At 43.4% G+C, this 10,000-nt stretch overlaps 1 protein-coding gene and 1 long non-coding RNA gene across 5 annotated transcripts in view; both read right to left on the bottom strand.

Moving 5' to 3' along the window:
* kcnd2 (potassium voltage-gated channel, Shal-related subfamily, member 2) overlaps positions 1-10,000 on the bottom strand; it is a 462,331-nt gene that overhangs the window by 176,601 nt on the left and 275,730 nt on the right. The gene's annotated exons all lie outside the window — the stretch shown is intronic.
* Positions 3,569-8,327, bottom strand: LOC134464657 (uncharacterized). 4 transcript variants are annotated; one of them, XR_010037997.1, is made up of 6 exons: positions 8,101-8,327; positions 6,949-7,009; positions 6,600-6,731; positions 6,099-6,408; positions 5,253-5,329; positions 3,569-3,919 (listed from the first exon to the last, which is right to left on the bottom strand). It is a non-coding gene; the product is annotated as an uncharacterized LOC134464657 (long non-coding RNA). The 4 variants fall into 4 exon arrangements; XR_010037999.1 differs by lacking the exon at positions 8,101-8,327 and having other exon boundaries at positions 6,099-6,160; positions 6,311-6,408; positions 6,949-7,092; XR_010037998.1 differs by lacking the exon at positions 8,101-8,327 and having other exon boundaries at positions 6,311-6,408; positions 6,949-7,092.

The following is a 10,000-nucleotide window of genomic DNA, read 5'->3' on the forward strand; positions in this document are numbered from 1 at the left end:
AAGTTGGTTCCAGTTGAGCCTATAAGACCAACTACAATAAAGTTACACGCGATAAAGTTGAAGAATTAGTTGCCTTTATTTTTTCATTGCACATGTAATGATCAAAGCAAGATACAAAATGAGGGTACCTCTTCAATTGCAAATGAGAAAGATTAATTTCTCAATTTCTCTAAAAACTCTTAAAAAAAGGTACACTGTGCAGGAAACGGTCAAAAAAGGTACTGCAACTATGCTGCTCATTGAAACTGGGCTGCCTATTGCCAAATTTGATCTTTTCATGAAAGTTTGCTAAGTAATAAACAAATATTTTATAGTATGGCCCAAATACAGTCATTTTTGCAGCTAAAAATGCAAGTGCAATTTTTCCCAGTCATAATGAATACTAAGAATATGATGGTGGTTAGGGTGCATCAGATGCCCCCTATGAAAAGATAATGCCTTGGCCCTATAGTAAAAATGTTCTACACCCAGTAAAAACACACTGTGTAAAATATTTTGAAATTTGGATGAAGTCTACCGGGGCCACCAGCCCCATGAAAATAGAAAATAATGGTGATAGTCAGAATCTTGGAATAGAAATGGACATTTTGCTGCATAAAGCTACCCAATAAAAACATATTGTCTCAGCTGTGTGATAAAAATGTTCTATGCACAGTAAAATCACTCTGTGTAAAATATGTTGAAATTTAGATGAATTCTACCGGGTCCACCAGACCCATGAAAATACAAAATAATGGTGATGGTGATGGGCAACCTGGATTCCAAAGCTGAAGTCCAGTGCCACATATTCCAAATGACATACCTAGTTTTACCTTTCCAGTTAGGGCAATGGGGCACCTAAGTCACGCCCTTCTACTTCCGATCCATGGGGCTGGAGCTCTCAAAATTTTGAATGAGAGTTAATGGAGCGAGTCAAGCTAAATCCTCATCCCGTTTGGCATGTGCTCCGGATTTCACATATGATGACAGTGAATTTGAAAGGTTTGGATTCGCGTCGTAAGACCACTCATTTTCGACACGCAAGAAACGTTATTTTAGCTTTTGTGCAAAACTATGTTAGAGACTACACGTGCGCCTCGCATATCTGACGTGAACCGAGGCACAGCCAACCCTACCGCTGCACTGCGGCTTAAGTGGCTGCACGTCGGACATGCGACATCTGTTGTGTAGTCCAAATAATTGTATATTTTTGCACACACACAACTCAAAAATCGCTTGCCATGTGAAGTCAACAAGCACACCATTGGTTGTTATTAATTCTGAGGCACAGCATATGTATGATCGACGGGGAAATGCGAGGTGGGTCGGAAAATAGCTTTGATCAGTCCATTACAGCCCAGTCAAAAGTTTTTGCGTTGCCAGCCCCATAAGCCGCCCGGAAGGGGTGGAGACTTAGGTGCCCCATTGGACAGGTAAAACCAGGTAATTTGAAATCTGTGGCACTGGATTGTAGCTTTTGAATCTAGGTTTGCCATTGTCTTAAAACAGAGGTGGACAAACCGTGTGACACATTTGCCCCAGCCAATATAATGAACCAGCTGAGCCTAATTACCACTTAAGCCAGGTTGATGAGGTAATTAGTGAAATCACCTGTATTGGGAGCACAAACAGAAGGAATATCTAAGCAGGTTGTGTATTCAGTCGATCCACTTACACAGACTTCAGTCTCAGGACAGACTGATGGTCAAACTACTATATTTAGGCAAATTTGCTCTTTTGCAACACAATATCAATTCCTTGCTGCCTTGGACCACTAGTATCTACTAGTGCTAGTATCAAGCAAGATATTGCAAAGCTGCATGACTGTTATATTTGTTTATTATATGGTGTGACGTCATCGGTCGAATGCTCCATTCATTTCAACGGGGCTCCCCAACGTTCGCACGTCTGTTATTTTTCGATAACGGACGGGTTGGTCTATAACAGACCGCTGTCAATGGCAACAAGACTTTTCACTGCTAAAGCGACTTTTCAACAAGACTCTAATCAGCTGCTGTGATAGACAACACCTGTTGTCCTGGCTACCTAGCTGTTGCCTAGCGGTGTTCCACAACGGCACTGTTTTGTTTTGCGCAGCAACAATCTTTTAACATTAAAAACTATAATAGACTTAACATTAAATAGGCCTAAAGAAATGTCCCCGCCATGTGTGAATCATTTAAGTATATCCATATAATAAGCGGGTTAACTTTCGGCGAGTCGGTCGCTTTGTGGAATAGCAGCACTTCAGAGAGAACAAGACCCCTCCGCTCCGCGTCGGGGTCTAAAGATTCTCTCTGTCGTGCTGCTATTCCACGGTAGCGACCTTCTCGCCGAACGTTAACCCTTACGTGTTTCACCTGTGGGCCTACAATTCATGGAGGAACATCTGTACTAAAGCTGTGAATGTTCCTTGGAATGCCTAGGCTACAAGGCAGTCAATACAACTGTATTGAAGAGTGCCATTACTCCACAGCACACAAGTGAACACTGCACACAACAAAATTGCATTTATGCCTCACCCGTGCAAGGGGGCAGCCCTCAGTGGCGCCCCATGGGGAGCAGTGCGGTGGGACAGTACCATGCTCAGGGTACCTCAGTCATGGAGGAGGATGGGGGAGAGCACTGGTTGATCACTCCCCCCACCAACCTGGCGGGTCGAGAGTCGAACCGACCTGGCGGGTCGGGAGTCGAACCAGCAACTTCTGGGATGCAAGTCTGACGCCCTAACCGCTCACCCATGACTGCCCACTTAAGTACAGGTTTTGGGAAGTCACTCTTTCCAACATCACATACAGTTGTATTGTATGTACTCTATTGAACTACTGCAGGGATTTCTTGAAAAAACATAAGTCATTCCAAGGAGCATTCACAGCTTTAGTACAGATGTTCCACCAGGTATTAACAGCTACCTGTACAATCCTAGGCCCACAGGTGAAGCACACAAAAGTCATACAACTTCGCAATCTCTTGCTTGATACTGGCAGTGGGTCAGCTGGTTCATTACGGTATATTGGCTATATTTGGAATATGTGGCACTGGACTTTGGAATCCAGGTTGCCCATCACTATCACCATTGTTTTGTATTTTCATGGGCCTGGTGGACCCAGTAGAATTAATCTAAATTTCAACACATTTTCCACAGAGTGATTTTACTGTGCATAGATTTTTTTTATCACACAGCTGAGGCAATATGTTTTTATTGGGTAGCTTTATGCAGCAAAATGTCCATTTCTATTCAGGGCTGAATTGGGCGATAAATAGGGCCCGGGCACTTTCGGATTTAAGGGGGCCCCCTCATTATTATTAGTGCCGGAGAACTGACTCACCGGTGGGCCCCGCACCCTCATGGGCCCCTATTTTCAGTAATGTAAAAAATAAAACAATGGGGGCCCACGAGGGTGCGGGGCTCACCGGGAAATGCCCGCCATGCCAGATGGCCAGTCCAGCCCTATTTCTATTCAAGATTTTGACTATCACCATTATTTTCTATTTTCATGGGGCTGGTGGCCCCGGTAGACTTCATCCAAATTTCAAAATATTTTACACAGTGTGTTTTACTGGGTGTAGAACATTTTTACTATAGGGCCAAGGCCATATCTTTTCATAGGGGGCAACTGATGCACCCTAATGGTGGTGCTAAGTATTCATGAAAAAGGTAACATTAGTGAATGGGTAGCATGAATTCTGGAAATAAACAACTAAGAATCTTACACAGTGTACATTTAAAAGCAGTGCAAAAACTGATGAAACAGACGGTTAGAATGAAACAGAAATTTGAAAGTGTACTTCCATTCTGGAAGGTAACAGAGATTAAGAGCATAAACCAAAACAAACACTGCAATGGCCACAGGTACGTTACCAATGTCGTTGAGGACTCTCTGCCGATCACACGCACACGAAGACAATACGTTTCAGCTGGACCGTCCAGATCAACATCCTGGAAAACAGTAAACAAAACCCATGATTGAAGCCGTAAGCGGTATTTGTGGGCGCAAGTTTGGGGCATTTCTGTCCACCCTAACACACCCAGAGATGGGAAAAGTAGTATAGTAGTATATTTAGTATAGTTTATGAAAGGTATGAGGAGGATGTTGACTTGTGTGCCCTCACACTGCCTGTTTAGGCAATTGAATGTGAGATCAAACTGATGTTCAATTACCTCTCTTCGTTTTTGGTGTGGCTATGACCCCATTCTGGAGTATGTTTCTCAACAGCATCATTGGTAACTACAGTAAAAACTTTGCTTGCATGCAATTTCCCATTGGCAAAATACCAAGTCGCTAACTAACAACGGTGCTTTTGAGAAACAGGGTCATGATCTTTTCACGAGTGTTGGTGAGAAACTTTACGCATACAGCTAAGTATACAGTGTGCAAAATTGTTACAATACATTACATTACACTTAGCTGACGCTTTCATGTATTCAAAGCGACTTACATTTATTACTTTTCAGGGTATTGGTTACAGGCCCTGGCGCAATGTGGGGTTAGGTGCCTTGCCTTAGGCACTTTAGCCATGGATGGAGATGTAGTGACAGGTCAGGGGAGATTCAAACCTGCAACCAATAGATTGAAAAACCAACTCTCTAACCACTAGGCCACGGCTGCCCCACCAGCACAATTATTAGTATTTTGAACATATTGGCCCTTTTAGGCACATTGTCAACCAAAAATTGCATGAGAGAGAAAGATATGTCAAACCCCACCCATCCAATGCAAAAGAGTCTGCTCAAAGTTTGGTCTCCTGAGGGGGAGTTGTCTAAGGTGAAACTATGAGAAAACTATTACCCTACAGCACGATCGTATTCCAGAACTAAAACCTATATTGAGTTTAAGTTTTCTTCTAAGATAACTTCTGCTGCTTCAGTAATGCGGCCTTCGCAATGTGCCACAGCAAGTGCAACACCCTCATGGGTAGATAGAGACCTGCAGAGATCTACAAATCAGAGATGACTGGTGTTGGATTGAACGTGAAATTTGGCAAAGGGTTTGTGATGATGTGAGGGTGCTTTAGCAAAGCTGGAATTGGGCAGATTCGTGTTTGCAAAGAACACATAACTGAGGCCAAGATGGCACATCAATGCAAGAAGGTTTGGTGTGTCCTCCAGCAGTGTCCAGAACGTGGATGATATGCCAGGAGACATGTCAGGTAGCACAGGAGGAGCCCACCAGAGCCCAACAAAATGAGCCTCGCAGGCCACTGATGTGTGCGATCTCCCTATGCCACCTAATAACGAAAAAGACAGATCTAGCTGCCGAGTTGTAACATACCACTTTGTCTGGCTCTTCATTCAGGTAGACCGTCAGCTCCTCAGCATGCACTCCCTCTTCACATCAATGTTGTCAGTCTGCGTATGAGGGGCCGGTCAATGTATGCCAGGAAACAAACATGCAGGAAAAACATTTTAACCAACAGGAAGAATAAACGCAGTACAGGTACAACCACATTAAATAAAGGACACATCTCATTTATCTAGTAGCGTAGTGTATCGTTGGTACTGGCAGTGAAGTGGTACAGTACGTCACTGTTTGATATGGCATGGTGCAGCTCTGACACTTTTCCATTAGCCCCAAGTACTCGGTACCATTTCAGCACTCAGCCCTGGTTCCAAACGTACTGAAGTGATGCCAAAATGTGACGTCTGACCTTAAAAAGGTACACTGTGCAGGAAATTGTGAAAAAAGGTACTGCAACTACGCTGCTAATTGAAACTGGGCTGCCTATTGCCAAATTTGACCTTTTCATGAAAGCTTACCAAGTAATAAACTAATATTTTCTAGTATGGCCCAAATACAGTCATTTCTGCAGCTAAAAATGACTATTTCTGGAAATTCAAAATGGCGGACCATGGAGAAGATCCCCCTTTTCATGTATGAAAATAGCAATTTTTCCGTCATAATGAATACTTAGAATTTGATGGTGGTGGTAAGTATTCATGAAAAAGGTAACATCAGTGAATGGGTAGCATGAATTCTGGAAATAAACAACTAAAACTCGTACACAGTGTACCTTTAATTCCCCTGATCATTTCATGGGAATCGCAAGCCAGACAGACATGAGAATCAAATAAAAAAATAAAATAATAATAAAACAGAGCAGCAACCACATCAACTGACCTGCAAAAGACTGTTATATCATTGCCCAGGACTGCTGTGTGTAAAGCCAGCTGTAGTTAGAACTGAGGTGAAGACAATGAGTTCAAAACTGGCTGAAGGATTGAAATTAGTGGGAGAAATGCAATATGATCCAAGACACCCTACTTCTCCCCATTACATTAGATCTTGAAATTTTAGCATTACTGTGATGCATGGCAGTGTGCATGTTTTACCTGAGTCATGGGCACCAGGATCCTCTGTATCTTCCTTGCATGAGAAGCACCTTTCTTGCTGAAGACCCGGAGCAGTGTTGTTGAAAGACCATCCAGCTCTGAGAAGAAATTCAACAGCAAACCAACTGTCATGATCCTCTTGAACTTGGCACTTAACTTGAAACAGGGCACAAAACACATACCTACAAAATACTTGTAACTTAAGACTTGTGACAAAGGTTACAAAAAGGCCTGATGGTCTTACTAAAATGAGGAAATAAACACACAAAAAAATCAACAAATAACTTACCTCGCACATGTTAAAAAGAGCAAGCCATCTGCGTTTAAAAACTGCAATCGTGGGGGCATCACAAATTACTTCATGCCTTCAATGAGCAAAGGTCTTGGTCAGTTGAGCTGAGGACCCAAACGTCTTGAATTTCTGTTGTGACCAGAAAGACAGATAAACTAATATAGGCGAAGGAGACAGCTATGCAGAGAAAAATGTAAAATAATTACAACAGATTTTACACACACACACACACACACACACTTGCACACACACACACACACACACAACACACACACACACACACACACACACACACACACACGAGCTAATAGTCATAGATTAGATACTACACAAGAACTTTCATCACCTTTTTCAGGGGCACCTTGTGAGAGGTAGCTGAGGTGAGGACCCTACAAACATCTTGAATGCTGAGGAATTAATATAGGTGAAAGAGACAGTTATGCAGAGAACAAAAACCCAAATAATAGTAACATATTCTACAAAGAAATTCAGTAAATGATTAATTACAAAAAATAACAAACAGTATTTATATTTGCAACAATATGCATTTCTACCTCACTCAAGGTACAGTATATATTGAATGTAAATGCACTGGAATATCCTAAAGTGATCATTGATACAAAAAACTTGCTATGTCCTTTTTACACAACAAATGTAGAAGATCGAGTTTGAGGGAATGAGGGACAGAAGGGCGTTTGCATGTGTGTTTCACTAGATACTACTGGGATTTACTTTCAACTATTTCAAAGGTCATAGCCAAATAGGCCTACATACATTGGTAAGTGACCCACGACATGAATCAAACCAGCTGCAAACTGCAGCATCTAGTTCTACACACGACGCACCCATTCAAACGCGCACCCATACACAAGCACACACAGCCCCTTCTGTCACGCGTCTCACGTCTCGTCTTTTTTCAAACCGAAAAGTTCCACCGGCTAATCAACATTTACTGTGGCCGTACACACACAGTCAGACGGAGCAATACCAAAAATCAGCGGTAACTTTACTTCCCCTGTGTCATTGATGTGTGTAGAGCTACTGATGGTATCTACGACTGTCCTGGATACATTTGAAATCAGACGCACACGGGTCTCGCAACGTCAATGCATAGAACTAATACAACGTTAATGAACCAGCTGTTGTCATCTAGCATAAATTAGCTAGCTGCCCGTTATGGGCTGCCAGGTAGTTTCTTTCGCTATAACTCGCAAAGTAACCGAAAATAATGTCACACATGCAAACATGCATACAGTACAACATGGGTGACAGCTTCCAAACTCCCAACAATAGTTAAAACACGGAACTATATCGATACTTAGCCGCTAACCAGTTTGAATTGGTGAGAATTAGCCAGCTAAGCTTACTCTCTTGCTCATAAAACGTATGCCTTGATGCCAAAACTAAGTACACTAACGAAACGGGTGATATAAATGTGATTCTAGGAAAGTCATGATAAATGCAAACAGCCCTACAGTGGTTTACTTTTTTGACTTACCCGCCTTCAGAGTGTCCGCGGATATGTATTCAGTCAAAGAACTCGGCAAGCTCGTTGTTTCCGGCTGCCACACACAATCCGCACACTACTGCCACCATCTGTTCTGGCGTTGTAAAAGCCATTGGTCATCTTATCCAAAGGAATTAGGTTGTGACAACATTACTGGATTTGGGAAGTCGTTGGTTATTGGGCATCATGCTAAAGTTACATAACTTCATTATGCCCAATCACAAAACATAATTATTCATGGTAGAGGTGACATGTTTCCCTTTGATTCATTTAACATACACAACATATGGCTTTTTTCAGTGTACCTGTAAGCCTGTGAGCACACGCAAGTTTGTGTGTGTGTGTGTGTGTGTGTGTGTGTGTGTGTGTGTGTGTGTGTGTGTGTGTGTGTGTGTGTGTGTGTGTGTGTGTGTGTGTGTGTGTGTGTGCGTGCGTGCATGTGTGTGTTTGTGCGCACGTGCCTGTGGGCATGTGTGTGTGTGTGTGTGTCTGTGTGTTTGTGTGTGTGTGTGTGTGTGTGTGTGTGTGTGTGTGTGTGTGTGTGTGTGCGTATCTGTGTGTTTGTGTGTGTGTGTGTGTGTGCGTGTGCGTGTGCGTGTGTGCGTGCCTGTGTGTGTGTGTCTGTGTGTCTGTGTGTGCGTGCATGCATGTGCGTGTGTCTGTGTGTGTGTGCGTGTGCTTGTGTGTGTGTGTGTGTGTGTGTGTATGTGTGTGTGTGTGTATGTGTGTGTGTGTGTGTGTGTGTGTGTGTGCATGTTTGTGTGTGTGTGTGTGAGAGAGAGTTCGTGCATGGCTACCTGTGAGCCTATGAGCCTATGTGTGTGTGTGTGTGTGTGTGTGTGTGTGCATGTGCGTGTGCGTGTGCGTGTGCGTGTGCGTGTGTGTGTGTGTTCCACTGTAGACGTCTCATCAGTAAAATGTCATGGCTTAGAGAAAGACAGGGAGGGCTTCAGACTGAAGAAAGCGATGAAATGAAAGAAAAGAAAGGGGAAGATATAGCTACAAAGAATGAACGAGAAAGAGAGAGAGAGAGAGAGAGAGAGAGAGAGAGAGAGAGAGAGAGAGAGAGAGAGAGAGAGAAAGAGAAAGAGTAGGGTTTCAGAGTGAAGAAAGGGATGAAAAGAAAGAAATAAAAAAGAAAGGAAGAGATAACTACAGAGAGTGAAAGAAAGAGAGAGAGAGTGAACGGAGTGGAGGTTGAGGGTAAGGACAGAGATAACATGGGGCACGCACACACACACACACACACACACACACACACACACACACACACACACACACACACACACACACACACACACACACACACACACTAGAGATTAAGTTAATCCTTCATTTATATTCTAACCAGGTGAGGAGACTGTGGCTGCTGCTACTGCTGCTGCTGCTGCTGCTGCTGCGTCTAACTGACTTCAACAATGAGCACCAGCCGGCTGCCCCCTGAGTCTGTCTGATGACATGGGCCACACGCGCACACACACACGCATACGTGCGCACGCACACACACATGAACACAATCACACACACACAAAAACACACACACACACTCACATGCACATACGCCCTCACTTGAACACACACGCACACACACGAACAGACACATAAGCACATACAGACTCACACACACGCACACACGAACAGACACATAAGCACATACAGACACATAAGCACATACACCTACACAACCACACGCATACACACAAATGTACGCATCTCAACACACCATTCACCATTTCTCTCACGCACTCAAACCCTCCCTATACACACACACACACACACACACACACACACACACACACACACACCACACACAACACACACACACACACACACACACACACACACACACACACACACACACACACACCACACACACAAACACACACACACA

Source organism: Engraulis encrasicolus, chromosome 15 (assembly GCF_034702125.1).
Source record: "Engraulis encrasicolus isolate BLACKSEA-1 chromosome 15, IST_EnEncr_1.0, whole genome shotgun sequence".
Taxonomy (NCBI): domain Eukaryota; kingdom Metazoa; phylum Chordata; class Actinopteri; order Clupeiformes; family Engraulidae; genus Engraulis; species Engraulis encrasicolus.